Source organism: Labeo rohita, chromosome 5, assembly GCF_022985175.1.
Source record: "Labeo rohita strain BAU-BD-2019 chromosome 5, IGBB_LRoh.1.0, whole genome shotgun sequence".
Classification (NCBI taxonomy): Eukaryota; Metazoa; Chordata; class Actinopteri; order Cypriniformes; family Cyprinidae; genus Labeo; species Labeo rohita.
Genome location: NC_066873.1, coordinates 36,796,330 through 36,812,028, shown reverse-complemented (window position 1 = coordinate 36,812,028; position 15,699 = coordinate 36,796,330). Strand labels below are relative to the sequence as shown.

At 34.3% G+C, this 15,699-nt stretch overlaps 1 protein-coding gene across 16 annotated transcripts in view; it reads left to right on the top strand.

Moving 5' to 3' along the window:
- fbrsl1 (fibrosin-like 1) overlaps positions 1 to 15,699 on the top strand; it is a 365,636-nt gene that overhangs the window by 305,737 nt on the left and 44,200 nt on the right. The gene's annotated exons all lie outside the window — the stretch shown is intronic.

The following is a 15,699-nucleotide window of genomic DNA, read 5'->3' as shown; positions in this document are numbered from 1 at the left end:
TGAGATTTATACACTAGTGATAGAAGCACTACAGATAAAGGGAAATGCCATATGTAAAGAAACGCTTATCTGCTTTTAAAATGCTGTTCCATTATTGTCATGATGCAGGTTGGTTTGTTTTATTGACCAGACATGGTTTGTGCTTATTCAGTGGCGGGTCTCTGTAATTAGCTGCTTAACCTTGCTTTTTATGAAACGAATCAATTGACCGAATGGTGTTCTTGTGCCGGGATCCAAGAAAAGAGATGCAAAGAAATAACCAGTTTGGCATTGTGCTGTTAGTTGTTGTAATTGTTAGGGATGCATGTCTGTCTGTCTGTCTGTCTGTCTACACTACTGTTCAGAAGTTTAGGATCAGAAAGATTTTAAATGTTTTTGAAGTCTCTTATGCTCATCAAAGTTACATTTATTTGATCAGAAATACAGAAAAAACTGTGATATTATGAAATATTATTGCAATTTAAAATAAAGGTGATGCAAAGCTGAATTTTCAGCATCATTACTCCAGTCTTCAGTGATCCTTCAGAAATCATTTTAATATGCTGATTTATTGTTGTTGGACTTTTTTTTTTTTTTTTTAATTTATTTTATTTTATTTATTTATTTATTTATTTTGCTGCTTAATTTTTTTTGGAACCTGTGATACTTTTTTCAGGATTCTTTGATGGGAGGGGCAAGTAAAAAGCAACAGCATTTATTTAAAAAATACATATTTTGTAATAATATACACTACCATTCAAATGTTTAGGGTAGGTCATTTCTTTTTTCTTTTTCTTTTTTTTTAAAGAAATATATATATTTTTTCAGCAAGGATGTGTTAAATGAATGTATTTTTTATTTTATTTTTTTTAATTCATCAAAGAATCATGAAAAAAGTATCACAGGTTCCAAAAAAATATTAAGCTGCAAAAAAACAACATTTCCAACATTGATAATAAATCAGCATATTGTTAATAAATTACAATGATTTGTGAAGGATCGTGTGACACTGAAGACTGTAAGAATGGATGATGAAAATTTAGCGTTGCATCAAATGAATAAATTATATTTTACAGTAACTGTTATTTTAAATTATAATAATTTTTCACAATATTACTTTTTTTTGTATTTTTGATCAAATAAATGCATCCTTTATAAGCAGAAGAAATGTCTTCAAAAAAAACAAACAAAAAAAAACATTAAAACTCTTGATTTCATTCCATAGCTATCTATATTTCTGTCTGTTGATACTGTAATCTATACTTGTAAATCTTAAATTGTATGTCCATTTTTCAGAGGTACTTTAATATTGTGATGCCTTAGTTCACTTCTTGCATTTAAAAATGTAAAATGACTTATTTTAGTTTTCAGTGTTTTGTTTTGAATTTATTTACAGTACACAAGATAGGATAGAATTTTAATGCTGGCCGTTTATCAGCCATATCATGAAATTAATCGTCTTACTGGTATCAGGCAGAAATGTAATATTGATGCCTCCCTAGCAGAATGAGCTGGTGCTGTGAGCCTCGCAAGGACTATTAAAGCTTTTAACAGGCAGAGAGAGAGAAATTCATCCTTGCCATCATGTGCCTCCTGGTATATGGGCTGAACACCCTGGGGAATCTGTTTGCCAGTTGTTGTTTTCCTCTCTCTCTCCCTTTCCACATGAATAATTGAAAGTGTAGCATGTCAGACAAAGATGCATTTACTTGCTTCATTATATTTTAATCCGAAGTGAAGAATTTTGCGCATTGCTTTCTTGGCATCCGAAGCAACTTTTAATTTTCTTCCACCGGGTCTTTCTTGTAATTCAACCGCGCCTACACACGCCCTCGTCAGCCCGCTCCTTCCCAAACCTTTATTGAGTTTTTCCAGAAATTCGTACGGCGTACAGGTGCTAATTGGCAGTGTCGTTCCAACTGATATCGTGTTTGTTCAATGCAGTCCTCACGAACCGTCTCAAAGCTAATAAGGGTGTTTGTTGAAATAAGATCTTTTTCCTTTTTGCAGTTGGAGGCCCTGGTGTGTTGTTCAGCTGGTTTACACAGAGTGTGCGTTAGTAGATTACACTTCGTTGTACAGCCCTCTAATTACCAGGTATTTACTGAGTACAAAAGGCTGTAACAACATGAACAAATATGTACACAGCGCTTTATAAAGTATGTAATTTTTATTCCCAATTTGCTGTCAGTTTACCATAGCATAGTGGAACTAAAAAAACATTGACTTTCTGCCATTTTTATGTACCTCTGTTGTAAACGCAGTTCTCTCTGACAAAATAATTCACATTTTACATGTGTGGCGTGATTAACTCCTCTCTTCGCCTCTAAAATTGCTGTAAGTGACGCAAGTTCTGCAGCCAGTAGAGTTTGAATGTAATTGAAAACCCCACCGGGGGCCTTTTGTCACAAGGTTGACTCAGTCGCTGGTATGTGAAGGGGTGAGGTTTAAACGGTAAGTGTGAAAGCCAGAGCCATAATCTCTCTCACAAGGTTAGTGCAGTTGTCGGCTTGATGATAAACGGACAGGGTGTAGCGTTTTGTCAGAATGCGTGTAGCGAGCTGGGTTTGCGTGGCTAGCGCTCGTCAAAGGAAATTTCTTGCCTGTTTATTTATACACCTTGAGCCGTCATACGATGCACATCTGGGGCCGGGGGTGATAAAAGAAGCCCTGCGCAACGTGCCGGGGTTAGCGCTAGATAAATGTGACATGCCTGGGGCAGCTGCCGCAAGCCTTCCTAAACTCCCCCCCATAAACTGGCAATCCAGCGTACCTCAACTGTGTCCGTTAGTCAAGTTTCCAAGCAGTGAATGAAGACATCATTTAGGCCATAAAGAACTCCAAATAAATCCTGTCGGTGGGATAGAATGCTGTAGGACCAAATGTGGACATGGAAAAGTAATAGAAACAGTTGTGGGTACAAAGAAATTATATATTTGAATAGCTAATAATAATAATAAAACATAAACATACATTATTAATTTAATATTGAATTATATAATTTGAATAATAATACATTTATATTAACTTATTTAATAATAATAATATTAATAATAATAATAAAAGATGCTTTGGAATAAGAATAATAATTATATATTTTAAATATTAAAAGGTGTACAAAAAAATTATTACACTAATATTGAATTATATAATTGAATTAATAATACATTTATATTATTTGTTTTAACTCATAATAATAATAATAATAATAATGATGATAATAAACACAAACACTAAATCTAAATACATAATAATAATAAACACATAACACTAATCTAAATACATAAACACATTATTAAATAATTGTTGAATTATATAATTGAATTAATAATACATTTATTTTAAACTATTTTAATAATGTTAGTATTACTACTACTAATAAGGTAATTTGGAATGATGATGATGATAATAATAGTAATAATAATAATAAGGTACATTGGAGCAATGTTGTTATTGTTTTTATTATTATTATTCATTTAAATATTAAAATACATATAAATACATTATTAAATTAGTATTGGATTATATAATTAATAATACATTTTTATTAAAATATTTAATAATTGCATTAAATTAGAAAAAGGACTTTTGGAATAACAATAATAATAATAATTTTTAAATATTACAGTGCATACAAATACATTATTACCTTAATATTAAATTAATAATTTAAATAATAAATTTATATTAAATTGTTTTAATAATAATAATGATGATGGTACTTTGGAATAATAATAATAATAATAAGATACATACAAATATAGTATTACATAAAAAATCAATTATATAATTTAATTAATAATAAGTTAAAAATAATAAGGTACTTTGTGATAATAGTAATATTAGTAATAATAAAGATAATAACAATTTTGAAACACTAAAATGCACACAAATACATTTTTACATTAATATTGACTTACTCAAATAACAAATATTGTCATACTCAAATAACTGATTGTGCATTGTGTCATATATATTTGAACAGACACATGAAAACTGTAGCTTGATTAAGCTAAAATATTGTTGTAGTTCAGTTATCAGTGCACATTAACTTGATGTGAGGCAAAAGATAATATTTCTGTACACACAACGAAAGTAAACAGGTTTCAGTTATCTTTTGTGTTTGTATGGACAAAAACAGTTGAAATATTCTTAAAAATATGTTAATTTGTGCTTCGCAGAAGCAAGAAATTAAATTGAAGTTTCAGTTTTGGATGACCTATCCCTTTGAGATAGATGAGAAGTATGAAACCAGGTGCGTGTGTCCTTGGTACCCCTCATCCTTCTCTTCCTTCTATTTTAAGGACAGCGGAGCTGCTAAGGTGATTTTAAAGGCGCGAGCAGAGCCCCGTTGACCCGGCGGGAGGCCGAGGCACGGGGATAGCGTTACAGCGCACCGTAACGCGAGCAGGGGTGTCCGCTTTAAAAGTAAATTCCACTTAATGTGGCGCGTCCCATCCCAACAGGAGACTGGCTCAACTGTGAGCTTCCTTTATATAGTACATTCCGTGTCTGTTTGTGCAGCGAGGGGTTGTGGGGGATTAGCCGTTGGCACGCTGTCAGTTTCTACCTCCCCTGCCTTCGCCTTTTCATTTCCTTCCCTTTCACCTACAACTATTCTGTAGTGCCCACATGAATCCTGGAAGTGCCTGTCTGCTTTGATGTACTTACAGGATTCGGCAACCACTTTGATTTCAAGCACTTCCAGTTCAGGCGGTGTGAGTGAGCGCAGCACCTGAAAGGTCAGAGGTCAAGTGGATCTGGGGTGCAAAGGCCGCCTTGTGCATGTTGTTCAGCAAGAGCACTTACAAGAGGAGTTTTTGGGTTCTGAATGCACCGTTGATTCAGCTTAGGATGCCTGCTTATTTTGGCCGGATGTGTATTTGCTTTACAAGGAGATGATTCATGTAAGATTCACATGGCTTCACGGTTGGATGAAAATAGGGCGTCTCACTTTGCATTTTTTCCTCTCATTAAAGGCGTCGGAGCAGGCCGTGGTGTAGTAGGACTGCCGTGCTCCCTGTCTGACTAGACTTGAACAATCCTCAACATCCTTTCTTTTCTTCTACCTACTGCAGATGAAGGCCCAGCAAGGGGCACAAACCCTTTATTATTTATGAATTATTCAATGTGCCAGGATGGGTTTCCCTTGTAGCGAAGCAGATCTGCACAGAAAAAGCAACTCATCTTTGCTCTCCTTCGTACTTGCCCGAGGTAGTGAATGACTCAGACGTTGTTCTCATTGAAGAAAACAAGGTGAACAAGGACGACGCTGAATGGCGCTTCAAGCCGTCCCGTAAGAATCGCATGCGTTTAATTGGTAGTCTGTGCCGTACACCTTCGTCAGAGTACGTCATACTTAATTTGACATGAATGGAAATGAGGCTGTGAGAGATTGAAGTACAGTTCATTCAGTATGCCGTTCTTAAGGTACTTGATCTCGTCTGGCTATTACAGCCCAGGTCTTTGTAGAATGACTTGCTGTCAGGCAGCTATATATTTTATGTAAAGCTATATAGTTATGTAGAATGATCCTTTTATATTGTGTTAGAAAAATATTAGTCATATTGTAGATATGACATGTTGTTTTTCTGCAGTTAAATAATCAATTAAAACTTATTTATTTTTTCCTGCTATATTAAATCAAACAAGAAATTGTTGAAATGATAAATATTTATTGACTTAATGTTATTTAGTAAGTTAACTTTGATAGCTGGAGAAAAACATTTATTTATTTATTTATTTATTTATTTAATAGTAATACTAACTATGATATTTATTTAATAGTAGTAATAATAATAATAATAATAACAATAACTGTTGTTGTATTTTATTTGTCATTAAAGTAGTAAAACTTTTAGTAATTATTTCAATTTTTTTGGTTGTTGTATTAAATCAAAAAGAAATTGTTAAAATATTTTCTGTAAAATATTTATTTATATTGACTTCATAAAAATATTTTATAATAATTACATTTTATTTCATACGTGTGATGTTTAATAAATATCTCAAGTTAACTAGCTGATAGCCAGGAAAAAAAAAAAAAAAATATATATATATATATATATATATATATATATATATATATATATATATATATATATATATATATATATATATATATATATTATTACTTAATAGTAATAATAGTAATAATAAATCTAATATTTATTTAATAACAACAACAACAATAATAATAATAGTTGTTGTTGTTGTTGTTGTTGTTGTTGTATGTTATTTGTTAATAAGTAGTACATTTTTAGTAATTATATAGAACTTATTTTTTATATTATTATAATTAATTTTTTTAATGTTTTTTTTTTTTGCTTATACTGGCTTCATCAAATATTTCATAATAATTCAAATTTTATTTAATAAGTGTGATATTTAATAAACAAGTTAATTTTGATAGGCAGGAAAGAATTATTTAATTATTTATTGTTAACAATATTAATAATAATTATAATATTTATTTAAAGTAACTAATAATAATTATCATTGTTGTATTTTATTTGTTATTAAAGTAGTAATATTTTTAGTTATTTTTTAGTGTTTTTTTCCTCGCTGTGTTAAATCAAGAAAATAAATTGTTAAAATAAAATTTTTTATTGACTTTAAATTTTATTTAATAGTTGTGATTTTTTTTTTTTATAAATATCTTGTCTAGTGTTTTTTATAAATATCTTAAGTTAACTTTGACAGCGGGATCATCTTTTTATTTATTTATTTTTTACATTTATTTTATTATTGTATTTTTTTTTTTTAAATCTCAAATTTATTCAAACTTTAGCACAATCTTTGAGTTAAGCAATAAACCAGGATGAGCTGTATGCAAAAAAAAAAAAAAATTGTCCAGTATTAGCAATAATAATAATAAATATTAAAATATTTACAAAATATTTACATTATATAAATATTTTATAATTTACATAAAATGTGTCATTGTGATATTTAAGTGTGATATTTAATAATAATAGTTGTTGTTGTTGTTGTTGTTGTTGTTGTATGTTATTTGTTAATAAGTAGTACATTTTTAGTAATTATATAGAACTTATTTTTTATATTATTATAATTAATTTTTTTTATGTTTTTTTTTTTTGCTTATACTGGCTTCATCAAATATTTCATAATAATTCAAATTTTATTTAATAAGTGTGATATTTAATAAACAAGTTAATTTTGATAGGCAGGAAAGAATTATTTAATTATTTATTGTTAACAATATTAATAATAATTATAATATTTATTTAAAGTAACTAATAATAATTATCATTGTTGTATTTTATTTGTTATTAAAGTAGTAATATTTTTAGTTATTTTTTAGTGTTTTTTTCCTCGCTGTGTTAAATCAAGAAAATAAATTGTTAAAATAAAATTTTTTATTGACTTTAAATTTTATTTAATAGTTGTGATTTTTTTTTTTTATAAATATCTTGTCTAGTGTTTTTTATAAATATCTTAAGTTAACTTTGACAGCGGGATCATCTTTTTATTTATTTATTTTTTACATTTATTTTATTATTGTATTTTTTTTTTTTAAATCTCAAATTTATTCAAACTTTAGCACAATCTTTGAGTTAAGCAATAAACCAGGATGAGCTGTATGCAAAAAAAAAAAAAAAAAAAAAAATTGTCCAGTATTAGCAATAATAATAATAAATATTAAAATATTTACAAAATATTTACATTATATAAATATTTTATAATTTACATAAAATGTGTCATTGTGATATTTAAGTGTGATATTTAAAAGCCTAATTTTGACAGCAGAGGGGAAAAAAAGTAAAATCTTATTGTAAAAGATTATATACCCTCAAGCAGGTATGTGCTACATGCAAAACATTTGATTCAGATTGATCTGTTTCTTGGTTTGTCTCAGTGTCAGTAGAGTTTTAGATATTAGGCTACTTGAGAGTGGCGTAGGATTGAATGACATAACCATCTAATGGAAGTGTCCGGTTAACCAGGATGGAAGCTTGTTTATCTCGTTCCCGCTCTCTTTCTTTGCTACTCTCCTTATCTCGGTCGTGTTGGCAGGAGTAAGAAACCCTGGACTAAGATCTGTATCTGCAGTGTGTCTACTAAAGAACAGGCTCTGATTCCTCAGCCGATAAGCCACGTTTTATCTTCCCCTGCTTTCACATTAAAGACGAGGAGGCCTGTGAGAGCCTGTAGCCCGTGACAGTTCCTGTGTGGCTACTGTCTGTCACCCAGGAGCATGGGAACATGGGTTTTTAAGAAAGCAGGCATGGCACAAGTAGCTGATTTGTACTGGACTTTAATTTTTGGCTTACTTCACTATCCGGCTGGTCAGCTTTTTATGCCCCTTATTCTGTACCTTCACCATCTTAGCTGGATTTGCCCTTGGCTTGCTCACTGGAGGTTTTAAGACCCCAATCCTTGTAAAGCTGCTTTGAGATAATATTTTGAAAAGCGCTTTAGAAATACAGTTGAATTGAATGTCTCTCTTTCAGCCCACCAAGATACTGAATACATGTTTTGATTGGGATATGTGTGAGTAAATAACTCCAAAGCATACTGAACTAGTCTTGGGGTATATAGTCAATTTGAACAAATATTTTTTGACAAAAATAATACTAATTATACTACTACTAATAATAAATATTTGATAATAATAATATATTAATAGTATTCCTATTATAAGCATACATCAAAATGCATATTGTTTTTTATTGTTGTGATGAAAAATTTGTTTTTGTATCAGAAGGCAAATAATAAAATTGTTTGTGCATATATGTATACATTATTTATATTTGTATTAATATTACAATTTTAATGCACTGTTTTAAAAGCCAGAAATAATTAAAGCTTGCCTGTGCATATCATTTTTAAAAAATAATAATAAATAATAGTAATAATAATAATAATAATAGTTGTTGTTTTATTTTTATTGTATTTGTGATTTTATTTTTTTATTTAATTTGTTAGTAGTAATATTTTAGTAATATTTTACTCTTAAATAGTGCGTATTGGCTTTAATATTTAACTTTCGCTTTGTTTTCTTTAGATTAATTTTTATTTGTTATTTTATGTGTTAGTAGTAATATTTTTAATAATTTTTTATTCTTAAATAATGTGTATTGGTTTTGTTTAATTATGTTATTTTTGTCTCAAAAGGCAAAATTAATTTCAAAACTCTTTTTATTTTATTTTTTATTTGTTAGTAGTAGTATTTTTTTAAATAATATGTGTATTTGTTTAATTATTTAATTATCATTTAGTTTTTGTCTCAAAAGCAAAATCAATTTTAAAAACTCTTACTCTAAACGTTTACTATTATTTTATTTTATTTTAACCATGAAAATATTGCTATAATAATAAAGCAATTGGTTGATCTGTACTTTGCATTTGGCATAGTGTTTTATTTTGTCACTGCAATAATTTTGGGAGCACATCGGTGGTCCCTACTTAGGCAGCACATTAGGTTTTGGAACAGAGCTTACTATGTGTATGAAGACTCTTCCACTCTGTTTTTCAGCGCTTTTTACCTTGCTTCTCATAATGTGTTTATTCCTGGCCATGTGTCAGACCCTTGAGGCAAGCACAACTGAGCTGATTTGTGACCCTGTCTCGCTGTTTGGCTTTAGTGTTACTATGCGACACATCTTACCCTCTCTCTCTTTGCCTCCCCTGTGATCTCAGTCTGCCCTCCGCTCACCGGATAGCTTTCTAATTTGTATTTCGCACCAACCGGCTGCTATGTTAACAGCCTGTGAATGCTCAAAAGCAGGGGGAAGCTATTGCAAAAAAAGGTAGAAAAACGTGTGAGTGAAAGAGATTAAATTATAGCGAGAAAGACGGAAGAAAAGAAGACATTGGATAAGGAAGATTACTACAGAAAGATAAATGAAGAGAGATCAGAGCAAGTAGGATGGTAAAAATGTAAATGAAGTAACTGCAAGGAAAGGGGTGAATTAGAGGAACAGAGAAGACGGGATCGCAGGAACTGCGGGCGATTTAGATATGCAAACCACAGGAGCTGTGCTGCGATTGCGCTTCAAGTTCTCGTCGTGTTGTTGCCAAGCGAGAGTTCGACGGAGGAATCGTTCCACACCCTCGGCCAATCGCGGCTGACGTGGAATGTGGCGCTCGCGGCGAGCAGCACAGACTTGTGGGTAGGCCTGCATTTTGCACGGTCACCCAGTGGAATACATTATCATCTTAATGATGCTTTAGGTGCAGATGCATGTCTAATGCGCTGGTGTGGGAGTTTGTGTGTGTGTGTGTCACTCTCCTGTGGAGTGGAGAGGGCAGAGAGCTGTAATCACTCTCACACACACCTGTTCTGACTGGAGGCGGTCTGCGCCGCGGCTGATAGGATGAGAGCACAGGGGGAGAGATGTAGCAGCGCTCATGATAAACGAGTATGTAGGAGGTCATTAAGCAGAGCAGCGAGAGGAGGAGAGAGAGAGGGAGGGAGGAAGATGGGAGAGAGAAGGACAAACACAGTGAAGATAATTAATTTGGAGTTTCATTAGCAGGAACTTGTATGCCTGGATGACTGCATGGGTGCAGCGGCAGGCAAACACACACGCGCGGTCACGCAATCCGGAGGAACTGAGGTGTACCTGTACCTGACATGCCCGTTTGAAAGAGAATGGAGACATGAGATTTAGAAATTTTTTCCCCCGTACTGAGATCAAAAGGAGAACGTTTGCTGAAGTCTCTTGCTTCCTGCTTAGATGTTTCTTGGATCAGACATAGATTTCCTGAAGAAGTCTCCCCTTGCGAAAGAGATCAGAGTTGTCAACAATATGTAATGTTGTCAATAATATTAATATATTTATATGACGGACAGACGAATAGACGAATAGATGGATGGATAGATGCACAGATGGATAGATGCAGGGATGGACAGATGGATGGACGGATAGATAGGTGGATGAATGGACGGATGGATGGACGGATAGATGGATGGACAGATAGATGATAGATAGACGGACGGATGGATGGATGGACTGATGGATGATGATAGACAGATGTATAGATGGATTGATAGACGGATGGATGATAGATAGATAGACGGACAGTTGCATAGATAGATGGATGGACAGACGGATAAACTGGTGGATGGACAGATAGATTGATAGATGGATGGATGATTGATGGGTGGATGGATGGATGGATGGATAGATATATAGATGGATGGATGGATGGATGGATAGATAGATATAAAGATGGATGGATGGACGGAAAGATGGATATAAAGATGGACGGACAGATGGATGGATGGATGGATGGATGGATGGATGGATGGATGGATGGATGGATGGACGGACGGATTGGATGGATCAGTAGATAGACTGATGGACAGACGGACGAATGGATGGATGTAGGATGATAGATGTATAGATGGACAGATAGACAGATGGATTGATAGACGGATGGATGATAGATAGATGGACAGACGGTTGCATAGATAGATGGACGGGCAGACGGATAGACGGATGGAGGGACGGATAGATTGATAGACAGATGGATGATTGATGGGTGGGTGGATGGATAGATTGGATGGACCGATGGATGGATGGATGGATGGATGGATATAAGGATAGATAGATAGATATAAAGCTGGATGGATGGATGGACAGATAGATATAAAGATAGATGGATGGACAGACAGATAGATATAAAGATGGATGGATAGACGGATGGATGGATGGATGGATGGATGGATGGATGGACGGACAGATTGACGGATGGATAGATAGATAAACGGATGGATGGACGGATAGATGGAAAGAATGGGTGATTGATGGATGGACAGATGGATGGATGGACGAATGGACGTATAATTTTAAATTGTATTATGAATATTATAATTAATATGTCTGGGAAACATTTCTAATGTGTATTAATTTATTTCTGTACAGTATGTCAACAATTTTCTAATTTGTTTCTTCTTTAATCTTAGTAAATTTAGGAGAAACATCTGAGACAGTTAATTAAATAGAGTATAACTTAAATGAAGTCTCATGCCTATGAAAGACAAGCGTCGCAACAATAAACGTTTATAAACAAAGTTCATTATACATTCTACATGTTCACATAATATATTGTATAACACACCCACAGTATCTTATCCACAATCGGATACGAGATCAACACACACATTTCAACCTCAAAAACAAAAAAACAAACAAACAAAATGTAGAGGTTGATATGGCACTCGGGGGTTTTAAGAGGGTGATGACTGAGATGTTTATCAGCCCTTTGCTGGCCCTCTTCAACATGATGTTACATAAACAGTGAGAAAATAGAAGCCTGTAAGGCTCTGGACAACATCCTGCCATTAAGAGAGCGAAAGAGACTGAGGCTGAAGATGATGGGTGAGGAATGATTGCTGATGGAGGAGAGGAGGAATGAGGAGGAGTTTGTCGTGACAATGATGAAGCGCAGGCATGATCCAAATGCTAAAATCTGTTGTAGAGGTCATCCCATTGTTGTCAGGTTAATCAGAGGACTGTGTGGCAGCCCTCCTCAGGCCAGGCTGACCCCCTCTTTCTCTCTCTGATAATTGATGCCATCTGGCCGGACTGCCTGCCTGCCCGCCTGCCGCTGGCAGTGTGACATCGCAGCAGTGCCACACCTTCCTCTCTGAAACCTCCAGTGGCTCCGCTGTGCCACCCTCTCCTGGCACTGAACCCACAGGGTGTCAGAGGTGAACAGAGGGGCGTAAGGAGGAGGAGCAGGGGAGGAAACGATCAGTAGGATTATACTACATTAGTGGTGCTATCATGTATTGCAGTGTAATTGTTTATAAAACAGTACAGTAGTTTTGTTTCTATTCATCAGGTAGACTTTTACATGATTTTTTTTTATTTAGATGCAACTTGGTCTGCGAAATGTTTAACCCAACCTTCTGGGTAGTCTTATTTAACTCACAGTTTTTTTAAAAATTACTATATGGCTGGCTTAAAATTAATTCAAAATAGGTTGTAAATTAGAAATCAAACATATAATTACTAGAGGCATCAACAATAATCAAAAGGTGAACATTTATTAATAAGCAATTTAAAAAATGTTTATTATTTGATTACTATTTATCCAACTTATTCATAAATGTTCATTTATTGGACATATTAATAAATGTTGGTTTCCAACCTCTTTTGGGTTCATTTTAAGCAAGCAATATAGTCATTTTTATCGTTGGATTTGTTCACATTTCACCCAGCGCTGGGTTGTTTTCAACCTAGCATTTTTTAGAGTGTAATAATACCAAATACACTACCATTTAGAAATGTATGATCTGTAAGATTTGTATTATTATCTTTTTTTTTTTTTTTAAAGTGACACATTAAATTAATCAAAAGCAAAAAATGTGCTTATAATGTTACAAAAGATTTCTATTTCATATAAACGCTGTTCTTTTGAACTTTCTATTCATCAAAGAATCCTGTGATTTCCACAAAAATATTAAGCAGCATAACTGTATTCAACATGGATCATCAGAAATATTTCTTAAGCATCAAATCAGTATATTGGAATGATTGAAAGGAAGGATTATGTTAAAAATGACTGATCTTTTTGCTTAAAATGAACCCAAAATAGGTTGGACATTAACATTTATTAGTAAGTTGAATAAGGAATAATTAAGTGATTTAAATTGCTTATTAATAAATGTTCACCCACTGATTATTGCTGATGCCTCTAATAATTATGATTTTTAATTATTTTTTGCAACCTATTTTGGGTTCATTTTAAGCTAGCCGTATAGTAATTTTTAAACAGTAGCTGAGTTAAACTACCCAGAAGGAAGTTAAACATTTCACCCAACCGCTGGGACAAGTCTCTCAATTAATTATGTCATTAAAAACTACACGGCAGAATACTTCTCGAAGTTTGTTCATGTCCGCTGCTTTCATTCTTTCCGTTTTGTCCAATCTGTAAATTCCATCTTCTTGCGGAGCATCAGAAGCAGCAGTATAAAACGTTTAGATGTTTGTTGTAGTTTGAACTCTGACTGCTGTGATTGTTTATTTTTACGGCTTAGCATCGTTTCGGCGCGATGATTCCAACCTCGCCTCCCTGTCTTCCCTTTCCCGTTCTTTCATCCAGTGGCACTTTACAACTGTAGGCAGCAGGTCTCAACACATGCCCATGACCTTTTTATTTTTCTAACTCCCTCCTTCCCAACCTCCTCCTCTGGCCGTCCATCTCTGTGTTTTCCTCTGTGGCTCCTGTGAGAGTCAGGTCGTGCTCCAGAGAAGGCTGCATCATAGCCTGTAGTTAATGAGTGCAATGGGAGAAGTGAACTGAGGGCTGTTTCGGTATCACAGAGTCCCAGGCCTGGCCTCCCTGCCTCCAGATCCAGTATCACACGTCCTCTCGGGTCAAGCCTCCTGCGGCCCCGCCAACGCTGTTTGGCTCCCAGCAATGTGGCTTCAATTTCCTCCGTTTTGAAATGGTTATAGCCCCTCTGCTTCCTTCAGCGGACAGGGTCTTTGCTTTGTTTTTTCTCTCTCGCTCTTTCTCCTTTCCTGCTCGTTTTGATCACGCCTTACTTTAATCACCGCTGCGTTGTAAGAGTGCAAAGAATTTGTTATGAGTGACCTTTGACCTCTGGCCTACAGGGACACAGTTTAAAGAACAGCTCGCTGGCGAAAAAAATACAAACAGTGAAATGCAACCACCATAAATTCTTTTTTTACCGCTCTGGCAGTTCCTTTCTTGTTTTAAGCTCTCATAAGAATACCTTTCATAGACGGATCATTGTATTGAAAGTTTCTTTTCAACATTAAAGGCGCGCGCCGAGCAAACGCTAACCGCAGTCTTTGCCCAAACGCGAGGCTTATACATATGCCACGGGCCCGGTTTCATCTGAACCTCTTTTCTTTCATGTAATCCTACGGGTGTGTGAGCTAAAGTGTTCCAGCGCTCAGACACAGGGAGCTTGTGTAGTAAAAAATCCCGCTTGCTGAAAAATTAGTCCCTTGACATAGTGAATTATGGGGCTGAAATAGAGCTCCTTATTAATGTAGTCCAGGATTCACGTCAGCGGAGGTCTCAGAAATTATGCCACGCCGTGGGTCTGGTCTCACAGGAGGTTTTGCATATTAGACTGAGCACACATTTTAAAGAACAAGCTATTAGAAGTACCATGCGTACAGCATATTGCATCTAAAAATTGATGACTGATAATATAGATCACTATATACCATATGCCAAGAGAGGCTCAGAATAAGCAGATGTTTAAACACATGACTGCCTGCTCTGTCTTGCTAAGTTAAATCCGTAGTGTGTGTTTTGTATTGATAGACTGTTCTATTCTAAGAAAAAGCTGGAATGTGTGTGTCGGCATTCTTTACCACCCTTGTGTATAGTGTGTGAAGAATTTAAGAGTTCTTTCTCTTCGTTAAGAGCCCCACGTCCTGTCTGTCAATGACTGTGTGTTTTTGTAGGAGCATGGCATGTTTTCTTTTTCTTGCCGCTTGCCAGAAACTACACTCTCTGGTACGTGGAGGGGAAGGAAAAGCACACTCGTGTTTAGTCTACATAGCACTTAAGTCACTTTGTAGGGAGATTACTTTTTTTCCTATTCTAATCTGTGGGTAGGATTTGTGATGTCACCATCCATCAGTGTTCATTTGTTAAATCATTAAGAGTAAGGATGTGGAAAATTGCGTAAGTTGGCTCCACCTAAACATTTGCACAGTGTTTTATTTGTCTGTTGGCGTTTTGCGTCATTGTCCTCTGGTT